General features: G+C 43.7%; 1 protein-coding gene across 2 annotated transcripts in view; it reads right to left on the bottom strand.

Annotated features, from left to right (window-relative positions):
* Positions 1–18177, bottom strand: part of b4galt1l (DP-Gal:betaGlcNAc beta 1,4- galactosyltransferase, polypeptide 1, like) — an 88842-nt gene that overhangs the window by 11435 nt on the left and 59230 nt on the right. The gene's annotated exons all lie outside the window — the stretch shown is intronic.

The raw sequence follows: 18177 nt of genomic DNA, 5'->3' as shown, positions 1-18177 counted from the left end.
TAAAAGTCTGTGCCGACCAACTGGCCCCGGTATTCACTGACATCTTCAACCTGTCCTTGGAACAGGCCGTCATCCCCACCTGTCTGAAGAAGTCCACCATCATCCCTGTACCCAAAAAATCTACGCCCGCTTGCCTCAACGACTACCGCCCTGTAGCCCTCACCTCCATAGCCATGAAGTGCTTTGAGAAGCTAGTGAAGGGCTACATCTGTTCCTCCCTCCCCATCAACCTGGACCCTCTGCAATTTGCATATCGCCCCAACAGGTCCACGGAGGACGCCATAGCCCATGTGCTGCACACAGCAGCATCACATCTGGACAAGAGGAAGGGGAACTATGTGAGAATGCTGTTCATCGACTACAGCTCAGCATTCAATACCATAGTCCCCTCCAAACTCATAGCCAAGCTCAGGGACCTGGGCTTGAACTATGACCTGTGCCAGTGGGTCCTGGACTTCCTGACGGGCAGACCCCAGGTGGTAAGAGCCGGCAACTGCACCTCCTCATCCATCACGCTCAACATAGGGGCCCCCCAGGGCTGTGTTCTGAGCCCCCTCCTCTACTCCCTGTACACACATGACTGCGTAGCACAGCGGAACAACAACACCATCATCAAATTTGCTGATGACACAGTAGTGGTGGGCCTGATCTCTGCCAACGACGAAAGGGCCTACCTGGAAGAGGTAGAGAACCTGTCACAGTGGTGTCAGGAGAACTGCCTCTCCCTGAACGTCAGCAAAACAAAAGAGATGATTGTGGACTTCAGGAGGTCGGGGGTCAAGGACTACAGCCCCCTCAGCATCGACGGGGCACCAGTTGAGAGAGTGAACAGTTTCAAGTACCTCGGAGCCCACATATCCGAGGACTTGACATGGACCACACACATTGACAGTGTTGTGAAGAAGGCACGACAACGCCTCTACTTCCTCAGGCGCCTAAGGAAGTTCCAAGTCAGTCAGAAGATCCTTAGGAACTTCTACTCATGTACAATAGAGAGCATCCTGACCGGCAACATCACCTCCTGGTTTGGGAATAGCACTGCACAAGACCGTAGCAGACTACAAAGAGTGACACGTTCAGCCGAACGCACAATTAGAGGGGGGCTTCCCACCCTCCAGAACATTTACAACAAGCGGTGCAAGGGGAAGGCTAAGAGAATTATTAAGGACTCGAGCCACCCGAACAACTGCCTCTTTGAACTGCTGCCGTCAGGCAAGCGATACCGGAGTCTTATGGCGAGCACAGAAAGACTCAGAAGGAGCTTCTATCCCCAGGCCATCAGGCTGCTAAACGAACAATAATCGCTAAACGAACAATAATCACTATGCAACAACCATCAAATGCACACAGCACACACACCCACACGCACACACACACTCACTCAAACAAACAACACACTGCAGCACCCACTCTCCACACTTTAGATCACACAAACACACTTACACTTTATATTTATTGATAAAGGATTTGCACTACAACTCGTACACCTACTGTGAATTGTACCTAAACTGCACCTCGTCCATTTATGCCTTGCACTATATAGTATTGTATATTAGTACACTGCACAGTATTGTATATTGTATGGTAACTACGTCTACGAACATTGTACATATGTCTAAACTGAACACTGTGACCTCTTTTTTTTTTCTTCTAATTTTTACTATGTTTTTATTTCATACTTATCTTGTCATGCACAGTCTCTGGAGCGCAACAGTAAGAAGCATTTTGTACAAAAGTATTCTGTACTTCTGTATGACAACTATTAAAGAAACTTGAACTTGAAACTTGAAGACTCGAGGTGACCGCTTGTTTGCAGGCTATGGAATGGTCTTCCCCCAGACATAAGATCTGCTCCCTCTGTGGATGCTTTAAATCCCACCTCGAAACCCACCTCTACTCCATATCATTTGGCTAGGATTAATCCTCGCTCCCTTACCATTCTCTCTACAATATTCTCTGTCAGCCTGGTGCTTATTCTGTCCCCCTGGTGTTGCTGTTCTGTGTTCTGTACAGTGTCCAGTTACTTTATTGTCATTCCCTGTGTCTTATGTCTTACCGTACTGTCTGTTGCATAGTCCTACTCCCATAACATATCATCTAGTCTCCTATGTCTTACCATATTGTATATATTGTATTGTAGTCTTTGTGTCATAACATGTCTACTGTCCTATGTCATACTGTATCGTCTGTTGTATACTCCTAGTGTCTTGTGGTCCTACTGTATTGACTGTCCATCCTGTCTTTTGTCATGTTGTATTGTCCTCTGTTACACTGTGTGACTATGTCTATAGTTTTTTATTCTGTAGTTACTGTACATCTCTGCACTTTGGTCGGCTCTCTGAGCTTTTAAATGCGCTATATAAATAAATTACTTGAAGGAGGCAATTTCCTACATTGTAAAGAGCTTTTGAGTGTCTAGAAAAGCACTATATAATTTAATTCATTCATACTAATCACACAAAGATACATTACAAAAACAAGACTAGGCAAGTCAAGTTAAACCTAGTTAAACCGGACCTGGATACATGCCAGTTACTCCAGTGCCGGTCGCTGCAGAGTGAGTGTAGCGTTGGCCGGTGTCAGAACAGAAGTACACTATACCTACTGTAGGCAGTAAGTCAACGTGACATGCGTCTCACTTTATTCTGCTCAACTGAAGTTGCCGTGTTGTTCATGCAGTCTGCTATTATACACATTATGCTGTTTTCTACAAAGAGTTTGTGGTCTTGAGAGTGGAGACTCACGCATGCGTGTTTCAACAATGGGGCCACTCAGCCTGTCAGTAGGGTAGGCCCCATGATATTATCACGATATTGTAATATATTACCTTTTTTCAACAACAACTTATGTCCCCAACGGAAAACGTCAACATATAAAATAGATAGTGTATACTATATACCTATATATACACATCATCTGTTTTCAAATCACAATTTTGAGCCCTGACCTCGGCCTCTTACATTCCTTGTCATTTTCACGCGACTGTATGAATCTGTATTTGATTATAACTCAGAGGTTGGAAGATCTGACTTCCTACTAGGAAAAATCACAACGGCGCATCAACCCAAGAGTTCCTAGTTGCAAACTCAGGGCTGATCCCTCAACCCCCAGTTCAAGCCTCAGCATCATCATTTCAACATGACCACTCACATCGTATAAACGTTAATGTTGTCATTAGCCGTTTTAAGAGTACATTTTAAAGTGTATTAGCTATATTTAATTGTAAACTATCTTTGTGAGTTGTAGTTCATGGAAGATTATTATTTTTTGTTTCCGACTTTGTAGCTTGAATGCACGTAGGTCGGAGACGACGCGTTTCCCCACCAACCTCCGACCATAAACACATGCAGCATAATTGACTGATCCGTTTGTCCAAGGGAAGCAACAGTTGCGACTGGAGGATCAAGAAAATAGGGCGGGTTTTGAGATATGGATCAAGTGTGGCTGCACACTTAAACATTTTAATTACCGTATGCATCTCATTCCCTCTTACCGTAGCTCGATCTCACATTCTGTTCTCTATTGCACACCGCAATATTTTATATTTGATCGTTTGAAATAAGAACCATGTAGACTCAACTTAATGTGCTGATGAGTTCAAAGGTTCCATCAGTAAGATCTTTTGATCGCTTGGAATGAGAACCACGTAGACGCAAACTAAGTTAAATTTCATGGAATAAGCACATAATTTAATGGAAAGTTAAGAGTCTAAACGGCTTTCAAGTTACATACCCCGGCTGGCCTTGGATCAGATCCCACCAGAATTTATCTTGTGTCTCCTACTCCGTCTCCCTCTCAGCTGTCCTACTGTCTCAATAAAGAAGCTTCTCTCTTGTGTCTCCTACTCTGTCTCCTCGGCCTCTCAGCTTCCTACTGTCTCAATAAAGAAGCTTCTCTCTTGTGTCTCCTACTCTGTCACCCTCTCAGCCTTCCTACTGTCTCAATAAAGAAGCTTCTCTCTTGTGTCTCCTACTCTGTCACCCTCTCAGCCTTCCTACTGTCTCAATAAAGAAGCTTCTCTCTTGTGTCTCCTACTCTGTCTCCCTCTCAGCCTTCCTACTGTCTCAATAAAGAAGCTTCTCTCTTGTGTGTCCTACTCTGTCTCCCTCTCAGCCTTCCTACTGTCTCAATAAAGAAGCTTCTCTCTTGTGTCTCCTACTGTCTCCCTCTCAGCCTTCCTACTGACTCAATAAAGAAATAAAGAAGCTTCTCTCTTGTGTCTCCTACTCTGTCTCCCTCTCAGCCTTCCCACTGACTCAATAAAGAAGCTTCTCTATAATAATAAAGAGGAAAAAAACTAACAAAACAAACAAAAACCAGTTGATGTTTATCCAACCACAGCCTTACAGCGTGAGGGCACAGCACCCCCTGTAAGGCTCAGCAAAGATCAAAGCAAGCTCAACAGGCCCTTTGTCTCAAATACGACTCATACCTACTGCCAGGCAACACCTATGTTGTTGTGTATTGTAGTGTGTGTCTACCCTGAGGCCATGAATACCATAGAACATTTCAATCTGAAGGAGTTGAGTTCAGGTGCGTGCTCATCTACAACTTCTGAACATGTAAAGACTGCTTTTTGTGCTCCCAAAAGAAATGGAAGGAGCTACATTGTATGTAAAAAATCAACACCCTCATTATTTTTTAGACGTGTTAGAAACATAATAATTGTTCTTTAAAATGTTTTAACTGATGACTAGTTTTTTACTTAATTGTGAACTTTCTTTTAATACATCTTTATTTGATATACTTTCTTTTTCTTGCCAAAATGTAAACTTGACTTCACTGTAAATGAGGGCCACCCTCAGTGATTTTACAAAGGTCAGAGAGCAGAGCAGCAAACAATTTATTAGAGCTCTTGATATAAGGACTGACTTGTGATTAGGGCTGTACCGAATGTCATTTTTTAACATTCGAAGCTTCGATTGAAGTATTCGAACGAAGCTTTGAATGTCTATAAAAAAAAAAAATACTTAAAAAAAAGATTAATTTTTATTAATTATTTTTTTTACTGAATCCTCAATTTAAATAAAGTGGTTAATCTGATTAAATTAGTCTTTTTCTTTTATTAAATCAACTTTCTTTAATGAATATAACTAATCAGTTTTGTCAACATAAATAATCCAATAAGGGCACAGTTGGTATGAAAGTGATGGTGACGTCTTATAGTATAATATTAGTGTAGCCTAATCTTTAACTGCAACTGTGAAGAAAACCCCCATTGGTTTAAACAGATTGAATAGACACAAAAGAAATTGATAAAAAGAGAAAAGAAAAAAATTTATTTTATTTAAAATTCGAATGTTGATTTAGAATTCAAATGTCAACATTATGATCGAAGCTTCGAAGCTTCACAGCATTCGGTACAGCCCTACTTGTGTATTTTTAATACTTTTGGAGCGCTAAGGAGACAAGTTGTTAAAGTAGTTGTAAAGGTTTGTCAATAATGGAATAATAATAGACTTTAAAACATGTACTTTCAATAATGATGAAATAAACATGAACATTTCCATTAACAAATCTGATTGTAATTTTTTTTACATCATCAACGGGGAAGGAACACCTCAAAACAACATACATCTCATTTAGTTGAGCATATAGGTGTCAGTTCTCCGGATTGGAAAGAACTGACGAACAACGTCGTGCAGATGCCTGCTTCTGAAGTCCGGTTTTCAGGATCCGTTATGTCCACATTATGCTTGGGGGTAATTTTTCAAAACCACAACACTCTGAGCATGTGATGACAACTCTCTTACGGGTATGAGTTTCTGAAACACGTTCAGGAAACCCGACGACTCCGTTTCTCCCATAGAGATGCATAGTGAGCATTTGTGAAAAGCCCTGTTCCTCAGGGCCTGACCCCATGTGAGTCAGAGGACCTTCTTCTGCAACAACAACAACTGGAGGGGCAAGCGACAGTTCCGATGTGTTGTATACACACAGGAGCGCTTAAGTCCCCCAAGCGCACATTTTTAGGTGTCTACAAGAGCCTTATGCCATTTCAATGATGTATGCTACAAGTTACCAGTGTTAATTCGGAACTTTGGAATACTTTTTGTGCTCCCAAATACACAGAAGGAGCTACAGTGTATCCTGAATTACCCTCATTATTTTTGAACATTCTAGAAACATGATATTATTAAACCTCCCCATTTCAGTCAGCAAATGTTTTTAACCGATTACCCTCACCATTGTTAATTTTATTTAGTTTGTTTATTTAAAACCCCGCTCCTTGTGGCCCGACGCCGTGCGAGGCAGAGGATCTTCTTCTACAACATGTGGTGGCTGACTGCTCATGTGTATAGTATACCGCCACCTAGAGGCTTCCATTTATTCTGTATTGAGGTTACAGATCCACATCACCCTTTCCACGGTAATGGAGAAAATGTAGTGTTCCAAACAACCACTGAATCTCAACACGAGGAAGAAGCAGCGGTGTCTTCTGGGTAGAAAGACCAGCTGAAATTCCCATTATGTGCCCCCTGGAGTCACTTTCAGTCAACCTGTACAGACAGAAACAATCTATTCTGTAGGTTATAGTGATAAAACTGCTTTTTAGTCGGACAAGTTTATAACCCATCTGTTACTGATATCCCACTGTTTGATTAGCCATCTTTAAAAGAGCTCTAGCGGTGCTCTGTGTGAATTATACTGTGGCATCATATGAAACTAGAGATCTTGAGGAATCCAAAGCTACCGAGGCCAGGTCATGCTAGCTTACTGGCAATGGGGGTCGATTTTGCTCCAAAGTTAAATGTGATGTGAGAGGAACATGGCGTGGACATTTTTCAAAAGGGGTCCCGCCTCGACTTCTCACCTCAAGATATCTGAATGGAAATTCTTACGTCTGCAATTTATGCATTGTTTTTTTATTCTGTCAATTGTGTGCCGATTTCTATGCCTATGTTCATTTTATACTATTTGCTGTGGGGAACTCTGGACTGCGATCCATGTGTGAAAAGTGCTATATAGATGGTTATTCATATTTATTATTATTATATTGTAAAAATATATGCATTGAAATGTCCATAAAGTCTTGACAACATTGAAAATGAGAGTGACCTCAATTGTCTTTGATTGATTGAAATGGGCTCAATACATGCACACAAGACCTCTCTTTACAGCCAGGCTAGTTTATGCTAGTCACATGCGGAATTAGACCCAAACCAGGCAGAGTCAAATAGTTTTTGTCATACATCATAGAGTGTAGAAAATAAGCTTTTTCCTTGGAGCAACTTCACGTCTAATGGCCTGGAGCCACAGTGTTCATGAATGAGGCTCTGTTTTAGGATCAAACATCTGGATGTTTCCTCTAATTAGAGGTGCATCCAACCACTTAGCAATTTTTTGGCTTTCGACAAAAAATGAAAAAAGAAAATCCCTTTTTAACTCCATGGGAAGAACCCGCACCTCTCCTCCAAACAAAGGGTGTGACTTTGAATACTGTAAATTGTGGCGCGACATTGATCTATGACTATTGAAACCTATAGAGTTCTAGAATCCCGACAAAAAAACAGTGAAAAATATCGACACCTAAAACATCAACCGAAAGGAAGAAGAGGCCCTGCGTCAGTTCAGTCACTGAGGTCTTAGTCAGCAGTGAGGAAATTACCCAACAAGGTTAAACCAGCCAGGTTCCCTGAGCCACACGTCTGTCAACATCCAGGCTGGTAATGGACTGGCTCAGGAAGAACATCTCTCTCTCTCTCACTCACACACACGCACACTGCATGTCCAGACACAGAAACAGAAACACACACAAATACTGGTAACACTAGATTTGTGAAGACATTCCATTGTAACTACAGACCTTTCCCCAACCACATCCTAGCCACTAGAATCAGGTTTATTTACTTTTGTTTGTTTGTTGTGAGGACTTCTCTACCTTGCAATTCGAGCTAAACTTTGTAAACACACACCCTGAGAGCTTTGTGCTTTACTTGGTCTGAGCTAGGAGCGGCGAGTGCTTTGTGTTGTGCTTTACTTGGTCTGAGCCCTATTTTTCTCTTGTCCATTTATTTTGTTTGCTTTCTAATTTAAAATACCGTTTGAAACCGTCTCTAGTACACAGTAGGCTATGTGTGCTAGCAGAGCTAGTCTCCAGTCGCAAGTCATGGTGCATGTGTGTTTGGTTTGTCCACCAAAAAAGCGCCAAAAGATAGAAAAGAAACTAGCAGAGCCAGAACTGTTCCAACTGCCCTGGAGCCACAGCCTTTTTTTGGTACTTTCGCTTTCAAACCAGCTGCAGCCTGAGAACTGAGTGTAAGGGGCTGTAACACTAAAGATGGCGGCAACGACAAAGAATTGCTGCAAAATAAACATACATTTGTTGTTTAAATAATAATAGTTGTAAAAATAACGTTTATTTTTAATACTAATAAAAATATAGATAATTATCGATATCGAACGATATGACATTTTTTATCGTGATAACATTTTTGGCCATATCGCCCAGCCCTACTTTCAGGTAAAACTATGCTAAAAGAGAACAACACACACACTGATCAAACAACAAACATAAGCAGTACCTGGCCAGCCACACATGATGCCAACAATGTCGACAGAGGGAAAGATTAGTCAATTCCTACTTTGTCATCTATCGAACAAGAACCAACAGCTCTTTCCCACGCACACAGAGAGCCCCTCCCTCTTCAGGCTACTCTTTCACGTGAGTGGGGCAGCTAAAGTCAACGGTGGTTTGCTACCGTACAAAGGTCACTACAGAGACAGACCCCCCCCCACCCCCACACACTCCCTCTAGTATTAGGACAAGGCTTATTGTAAGATTTTGTCCAGGTTTCACACGCTCTTTAGTTTAACTGCTTGTGGCAAAAACAGTCCGCAGAGGAAAAGACTATTGTGTCAGTCTGGGAAATCCCCAATGATATATCCATGTGTGGGAAACAAAACAAGAAGAACGTATCATATCGCTGCTGGCGGGACAAAACCTCATAACTCCAAAAACCCAACTTTTCAGCAGATGAAAAAAAACACAGATTTGAGGGCGAATAGAGTTACGAGGTTCAGACAGATGATTGGTTTAATGCTTTCCCATTGTGTAGACTTTGTAAAACCACACACACATGGAGGATGATCTACTGAGTTGATAAAAAAAAAATATATATATGGAGTTAGGAGGTTTTGTCCCGCCAGCAGCGATATGCTCTCTCACAGGCTTTCCCATCACACGCTCATATGGAAACATAAGAGTTGAGACTTTGATGCAAATGTATCCATTTAAATGTCATCACATCCTAGTCACCCCCCGAAATCCCTCTCAGCCTAAACGAAGTGGTCCAAAATACGCTAAAGAGCTTCGCCACTTCAAACCAAATGCGGATCTGCACATCAAGGCCTCCTTGAGGTTTAAGCACCAAAGCTGCTGCCGAGCCAAATTCTTATAAGAACGTGTACGTTTCTGTCCCCACAATGCTCCCCCTTTCTTTTCTCACCGACTCTTACATGTGTCTCTAAACCAGTCTCTAAACCGGGCCGTGTGTCTGTCTCTAAACCAGTCTCTAAACCAGTCTCTAAACCGGGCCGTGTGTCTGTCTCTAAACCAGTCTCTAAACCAGTCTCTAAACCGGGCCGTGTGTCTCTAAACCAGTCTCTAAACCGGGCCGTGTGTCTCTCTAAACCGATCTCTAAACCGGGCCGTGTGTCTGTCTCTAAACCAGTCTCTAAACCAGTCTCTAAACCGGGCCGTGTGTCTGTCTCTAAACCAGTCTCTAAACCGGGCTGTGTGTCTCTAAACCAGTCTCTAAACCGGGCCGTGTGTCTGTCTCTAAACCAGTCTCTAAACCAGTCTCTAAACCGGGCCGTGTGTCTGTCTCTAAGCCAGTCTCTAAACCGGGCTGTGTCGGTCTCTAAACCAGTCTCTACTCTCTAAACCAGGCCGTGTCGGTCTCTAAACCAGTCTCTACTCTCTAAACTGGGCCGTGTGTCGGTCTCTAAACCAGTCTCTAAACCAGTCTCTAAACCAGGCCGTGTCGGTCTCTAAACCAGTCTCTAAACCGGGCCGTGTGTCGGTCTCTAAACCAGTCTCTAAACCGGGCTGTGTGTCTGTCTCTAAACCAGTCTCTAAACCAGTCTCTAAACCAGTCTCTAAACCAGTCTCTAAACCAGTCTCTAAACCAGGCCGTGTCGGTCTCTAAACCAGTCTCTAAACCGGGCCGTGTGTCGGTCTCTAAACCAGTCTCTAAACCGGGCCGTGTGTCGGTCTCTAAACCAGTCTCTAAACCAGTCTCTAAACCAGTCTCTAAACCAGTCTCTAAACCAGTCTCTAAACCAGTCTCTAAACCAGGCCGTGTCGGTCTCTAAACCAGTTTATACAATGGCATGCAAATTTCTTGATTCTGATTGGCTGAAACACCTCTTTCAGCCGTTGTTATTTCTCGTAACACACTCACGTGATCCCAGAACCCGCCAACAACCGAATTACTTTGTTTCCGAATCACTCCGCCGTTTGTGTTTTTAGGAATGAAACCAAGATGGCGGACAATAATCTTTATGAATGGATGTATTGATATCGTCATAACGACTCATGCAAAAAACGATTCTGTCACGTGGAATGTGTTAGTTGCTTACACAATGTTGGATTATGTAATTGGTTGGTCATGACTCATTGTGAAACAAAATATAAATCGCGGGAAGTGTGGTGTTAGATGGCATTCGTTGTAGAACCTCCCTCTCCTTCAAAAGGACACTGTCATTTCACTGTTAATAAAATGTTCAATCAATCAATCAATCCAATAACAACCGCTAGCTTCACTGTTAGATGGCATGCTTTGAAACAACCTATGTATAGATGTAGCACTGTCTATCTGTATGTCATATGTTATGATGCATTGAAAATGGGGGACCCTGATGTAAACAAGACGAAAGTCTTTTTCTGGGCTCTATTCCCCGTACCTGGTTCAACTAAGTCGATCAAAAGTCCCATTATCCAGATTCAATTAACCCGATGTTTGAATCCGGGCTTTCCCTGTTCCTCGAACGCTGATTCAGTCTCGTTAATTCGAACCAGACTTGATACTCAGGATAATTGCGCGCGGCCGCCTCACCTGAAAAGACAGCAGGTGTCGATCGCAGAAATCCTGATTTTCTAACGGAATTGATTGATTGATTGATTGAAAACTTTATTAACAGATTGCAGAACGGGTACAATACAGTACGGCTCAATAGCCTCGCCGAAAAGTTAAATGCATAATCTATAGGCTAATGTTAAATCCCTCATTACCCCAATCAATCAGATTATATTTCTTTAAATGTGCCTGCTGGCAGTAGGCTTAATGGAATGAATAATCTAATGAGATCTTGCTAGCGAAAATAATTTGTTACTCTTTCAGAATAAGTAGATACAAACAAGCCCAAAGAGTATCTAATTGATACGAAATAATAGATACTTATGAGGATATCTGTACTGTATGTGCTTGGCTTAGGTATCAAGCGGCACGGTGGTGTAGTGGTTAACACTGTCGCCTCACAGCAAGAAGGTCCAGGGTTCGATTCCCGCTTGGGGACCAGGTTTCCATGATGCCAGGTACCCAGGTGGGGTATCTCCCAGGCCTTTCTGTGTGGAGTTTGCATGTTCTCCCCGTGCTCGCAAGGGTTTCCCCCCCGATAAGATAAACCCAATGGAAAAACATGCACAACAACAGATCGCTAACGCTGTGGCGTCCTTGACGAAGACGGACAGGAGCACTTGGATTGGTCCCCTGGCGCGCGGCTCACGTTGACGCCTGTCTGCTCCCGGCTGCCCTTGGGGGGAAGGACGACGGGATGGGTTAATCGCAGAGACGAATCGCATCAGCGATCCTACAGACAATGCATGCGTGTGTGTTCCGGTGTGTGTGTGTGTTGTGGATAATAGCCAATGCCAATTAAAGACCTCTGAGCAGGTCCTGCATTATTATATGTACTTTATATATAAACAACGTTTTCAAGGCGCGACCCCCAAAATAACGGTGTCAGAGAGGCTTGGAGGGAGGCTATACAGTTTCACTATTAATCAGGTTTTAATCTGTTTCGGACATCAGGAAGGAATTGATTAACCTTTGGTTTATACCAGTGACACCTCATGTTCATCATCAGATAACGGTGCTTAAACAGATAAATGCATTTTCTCAAATTCATTCGTCAAAACGTCAACGGCTCATTCAATTTCTCAAATCCGTCAAACAGCGCATCTCAGACATTTTAATCCCAGTTACAATATCACAATAACGTGTGAGTGACAGTGATACAATTCAACAATCCACAGATTCAGATTCCTCGTAATTCATAATCCACAGCTCACGCGGCACGCATAAATACACTTCAATTTATGCTTTAATGAAACACAATCCGGGCGCTCCGTTAAGCAAATACATCAACAGCGGAGAATATGAAACGAATCAGAGTCAAACGCCCGATAGGTTTCATTCATTAAAAATATCCCCGGCGGGATTCACATTTGCAATGCTCCGCGTTATTAAAATAACTACATAGTGTGTGTATCGCACCTCGCAAGCACCGTATATATGACGTGCATTATTTAGGACAAAGTTAATTTATTATCAGCATTTTAGGTCTATTATTTTACATTTCAAAAGCCCCCTCTAGAAGAACGAAGCACAAAAACATAATTCAGAATGGTATAATGGGATCTAGACTGTGAGAATTATTTCAGGAAGGGAGCTAGCATTTCTTTGCGAGGGTGTGGCCATGGTTTATCCAGCTAACTGAACTAAACCCTGCCCTCGACCAGGTTCAAACTTTCTGATATGTTGCCATAGCGATTTAGACAATGCGACGTCGGGGAAAGGTCTGGCTTAAGTCAAGCTATCCTGAAAATTATCCGGCTAACACAGTTAGCCAGGTACGAGGAACAGGGCCCTGGTCTGCATCCCCTTAACAATTGTATGTATTGAGCTGTAGATGCATTCGTTGTAGAACCTCCTCTCCTTCAAAAGGACACTGTCATTTCACTGTTAATAAAACTTTCAATCAATCAATCAAATAACAACCGCTAACTTCACTGTTAGATGGCATGCTTTGAAGCAACCTATGTATAGATGTAGCACTGTCTGTCATATATGTTATGATGTATTGAAAATGGGGGACCCTGATGTAAACAAGACGAAAGTCTTTCTCTGGTCTGCATCCCCTTAACAATTGTGTGTATTGAGCTGTACTGTATTGTACCCATTCTGCAATCTGGTAATAACATTTTCAATCAATCAATCAATCATTCCAATAACAACCGCTAACTTCACTGTTAGATGCCATGCTTTGTAGCAACCTGCCTCTGCAAAGGACACTGTCGCACGATGCGATTTCACTGGATGTCCCGGACACAATGGAAGTATGGATATATTCGTAACAAATAATTTAAAGGTCCCATGCATTATAAATGTCATTTTTCAGTCTCTAGCATTGTATTATAGTAATAGGAGTTCGTATCAATGTGTTTTAGGGTCTAAATACCATATTGGCGAATTGCTCCGTTTCAGCCCAGCCCCTCTGTGCCTCTAGTAAATCGGGTCATTTTGATTTGAAGTCCCGAGTCACGTCACTGGGCGCTGTGGATAGTGCACAGTGATGCGATTGGCTCTGTGGTTGGAGCTAATGCCCGCCCCCATTCTACCTAGACTAGACAGCGAGTGAAGCTGCGGGCCGTGCGCTTTGGAGGGAGAGAGAGGAGCCGAGAGGGAGAGAAAGGAGAGAAAGGAAGAGAGAGGGAGGGAGGGAGAGAGAGGGGGCACTTGGGGGGGGGGGGTACCTGCCGGCCGCGCGCCACACGGGAGATTGAAAGAAAGAAAAGAAAAAAGTTGCCCCGTCTCATCAGCGAGAGCCGAGTGGGAGAGAAAGGAGAGAAAGGAAGAGAGAAGGAGGGAGGGAGAGAGAGGGGGCACTTGGGGGGGGGGGGGGGGTACCTGCCGGCCGCGCGCCACACGGGAGATTGAAAGAAAGAAAAGAAAAAAGTTGCCCCGTCTCATCAGCGAGAGAAAGGAAGAGAGAAGGAGGGAGGGAGAGAGAGGGGGCACTTGGGGGGGGGGGGGACCTGCCGCACGGAGGTCCGTGCGACACACACCTCTGAACGGGAGAGTGATAGAAAGAAAAAAAAGGAAGAGAGAGGGAGGGGCTTTTCTCTCTCTCTCTCTCTCTCTCTCTCTCTCTCTCTCTCTCTCTCTCTCTCTCTCTCTCTCATGGTATAAATGATTATTTGTGTAAATAAGGTTATACGCCGACCATTAAGAAAATACATGTTAGTTTAGGAATAAGGGGCAGGTAACTATAAGATGTATTCTTCTTCCTGCTCCTTTTGTCCATGGAATGACTATTTATGATTTTTTAATGAAGAAACTATGATTGTATTATTCCATGTGGCAAATAAAAACTCTGAACTGAACTCTCTCTCTCTCCCCCCCCCCTCCCTCCCTCCCTCTACCAGTGCAGACTGTGGTCTGACTGTCACTCAAAGTGCTTATGGGCGGAGCCAGGCCATAACAGCCTGATTTCTTGAGGCTGAAAAATGATGGTTTCGAGTACTTGATTAGAAATATAAAACAATGAATTTTTTAAAAAAAAAAATTACATATGTCTTCAATAGACTAACAGGAATTGTGTAAAGTTGCCCAAATAGTGCTAGGAATAGCAGTGCATAGCCCCTTTAAAAAAAGATACCGTTAACTGGAATATGTTAGTTGTTTACACAATGTTGGATTATGTAATTGGTTTTGTTAGATGGCATGCTTTGAAACACCGCACCACAAAGCGATTTCACTGGATGTCCCGGACACAATGGAAGTATGGATATATTCATAACGAATAATTAAAAAAAGATACCGTTAACTGTAATATGTTAGTTGTTTACACAATGTTGGATTATGTAATTGGTTTTGTTAGATGGCATGCTTTGAAACACCGCACCTCCCAGCTGCTTCTAGACACAGAGGCAACTTCACACGGAGGAAACTTTTTTAAATTTTTTTTACCTACTTTTTCTGCGGATGGTTTTGTGAATAAATCTCCATTATGCTTCAATTACTGTGTGTTTATTGTATAGCAATAAGGTTGGATGAATTCGGCCATTGTATAAAAGCACTACATCACGCGACAGAGTGTGTTATAGAAATAAGATCACGCCTATGGGGGCCTAACAACCACTCATAGGCGTGATCTAATTTCTATAACACACTCTGTCGCGTGATGTAATGCTCAACTCTAAACCAGGCTGTGTGTCTGTCTCTAAACCAGGCTGTGTGTCTCTAAACCAGGCCGTGTGTCTGTCTCTAAACCAGGCCGTGTGTCTGTCTCTAAACCAGGCTGTGTCTGTCTCTAAACCAGGCCGTGTGTCTGTCTCTAAACCAGGCTGTGTCTGTCTCTAAACCAGGCCGTGTGTCTGTCTCTAAACCAGGCTGTGTCTGTCTCTAAACCAGGCTGTGTCTGTCTCTAAACCAGGCTGTGTGTCTGTCTCTAAACCAGGTCGTGTGTCTCTAAACCAGGCCGTGTGTCTCTAAACCAGGCCGTGTGTCTGTCTCTAAACCAGGCTGTGTCTGTCTCTAAACCAGGCTGTGTCTGTCTCTAAACCAGGCTGTGTGTCTGTCTCTAAACCAGGCCGTGTGTCTCTAAACCAGGCCGTGTGTCTCTAAACCAGGCCGTGTGTCTCTAAACCAGGCCATGTGTCCGTCTCTAAACCGGGCCGTGTGTCTGTCTCTAAACCAGGCCGTGTGTCGGTCTCTAAACCAGGCCATGTGTCCGTCTCTAAACCGGGCCGTGTGTCTGTCTCTAAACCAGGCCGTGTGTCGGTCTCTAAACCAGGCCGTGTGTCTGTCTCTAAACCAGGCCGTGTGTCGGTCTCTAAACCAGGCCATGTGTCGGTCTCTAAACCAGGCCATGTGTCTGTCTCTAAACCAGGCCGTGTGTCTGTCTCTAAACCAGGCCATGTGTCGGTCTCTAAACCAGGCCGTGTGTCTCTAAACCAGGCCGTGTGTCTCTAAACCAGGCCGTGTGTCTCTAAACCAGGCCGTGTGTCTCTAAACCAGGCCGTGTGTCTCTAAACCAGGCCGTGTGTCTCTAAACCAGGCCGTGTGTCTGTCTCTAAACCGGGCCATGTGTCGGTCTCTAAACCAGGCCGTGTGTCTCTAAACCAGGCCATGCGTCGGTCTCTAAACCAGGCCGTGTGTCTCTAAACCAGGCTGTGTGTCTGTCTCTAAACCAGGCCATGCGTCGGTCTCTAAACCAGGCCGTGTGTCTGTCTCTAAACCAGGCCATGCGTCGGTCTCTAAACCAGGCCGTGTGTCTCTAAACCAGGCCGTGTGTCTGTCTCTAAACCAGGCCGTGTGTCTGTCTCTAAACCAGGCCATGCGTCGGTCTCTAAACCAGGCCGTGTGTCTCTAAACCAGGCCGTGTGTCGGTCTCTAAACCAGGCCGTGTGTCTGTCTCTAAACCAGGCCATGCGTCGGTCTCTAAACCAGGCCGTGTGTCTCTAAACCAGGCCGTGTGTCTCTAAACCAGGCCATGTGTCCGTCTCTAAACCAGGCCGTGTGTCCGTCTCTAAACCAGGCCGTGTGTCCGTCTCTAAACCAGGCTGTGTGTCTGTCTCAAAAACCGGGCCATGTGTCCGTCCCTAAACCAGGCTGTGTTTGCCATAAACAGATTAGCACTCCAAGCTATTCCGACACACCCTCTATGCCAGAGGGGACGTCATGTGAGGGCATTCTAAAAGCCCTCAGCTATTCACCGAGCAGACAATCAAATTAGGTATAAATCAGTGGCATGTGTACAAAGTACTTGACTAAAATAACACGACCGACTTCTCTTTAAGTGAATTTCAGACCTGCCTCCATGTTAAAAGGGTCGTCTGAGCAGCACACTGAGTGTCGAGGCCTGAGAGCTTAATTTTCACCCCACAGTGACCAACAAAAGAATCCAATCATGTGAGCTCCTAACATGAAACCGCTCACAGCGAGGCCTGTGGATTTATCTCCAGTGTAACTGGGTCATCATTTCTGGAAAGAGATGTTGTGCTTTTGAGTTGTTCAATAGGTTTTTGGGTGAACTACTTCTTTAAAAAAAGGTATGGCCCTACAGCTGTTGTTCTCAACGTGGGGTCTGGGAACCCCCAGGGGTCCTCGAGGGGGTTCCAGGGGGTCCCCAGAACTGGGAACTGTTTGATTTGTAAGGCAAATATAACTGAGAGGGCATACATACCCTCATCTTGCACCTTGTTGCCCATATGCGCATGTCCAGAGTTAATTATATTGTTATATTGTTTACACTGCCTTTTTTTATTCTATTAAATTTTTTTACTTCCCTGTACTATAATTCTATAACCTATACCATGTCTTCTACTACCTGTACCTCCCCTCCCCCTCCTGCTATGATGCCTGAATTTTCTGCCAGATCATAAGTTTCACTCCCTCTACTGTCTGACATCTCCTCAACTACAGTAGGGTAGATAGTTATGGAATTTCTAATAATTTCTAAAAACAAATATCTTCTAAGATGGGGTTAACCGAGACTAAATGTTAATGTGAGGGGGGAAATGGAGGTTGGCAGTCTAATGTCTATAATTTTACGGGTGCTTGGCAAGAAAAAGGTTGAGAACCAGCTGTGCACTACAGAGAACGAGGAACGAGGAAGTATAAAGACAAATAATGATAAGGTTACAGGTAATCTGATAGCAGACCATAAAATAACATTTTCAGGTTTGAGCATTTCAAATGGAAGGAAGGATCTCAACATTGTGACACATCAGATGTGGCCTAGGCCTATCCCGGACAGTGTCCCTCTGGGAACCACCACCATCATAACTCCCTCTCAACAGCCAACCGATAAACGGGGAGTGTCACGATACCCCGTCACCACCGGTATTAAGACACCCATCAAGTGTAATCCCATACATAATCAGAGGTTATTTTTTCACTGCTTTGCTGCACTCTCACGTGTGTCCTCGCCTTAAAATAGCAACTCTGGTTGGTAAATTGTGTAAAGTGAAGCCCTGTTCTTAGGTTATGAAGATAAGATGCGCAAAAAGAAAAAGGCGGACGCAGAAGGGCTCTCGTTTGTCAAATATGAGAGGTGTCCCGGAGAAGTCCCAGACGAGACTGAAAGCCACAATCCGTGATACAAATGTAAACAAATGGACTGCCCAGATACCAAAAATAAAACATGTAAACAAATGGACTGCCCAGA

This window comes from Notolepis coatsorum (genome assembly GCF_963971535.1).
Source record: "Notolepis coatsorum genome assembly, chromosome: 16".
Taxonomy (NCBI): Eukaryota; Metazoa; Chordata; class Actinopteri; order Aulopiformes; family Paralepididae; genus Notolepis; species Notolepis coatsorum.
The sequence above is the reverse complement of the archived record's forward strand: the minus strand, read 5'-3'. Positions and strand labels throughout refer to the sequence as shown.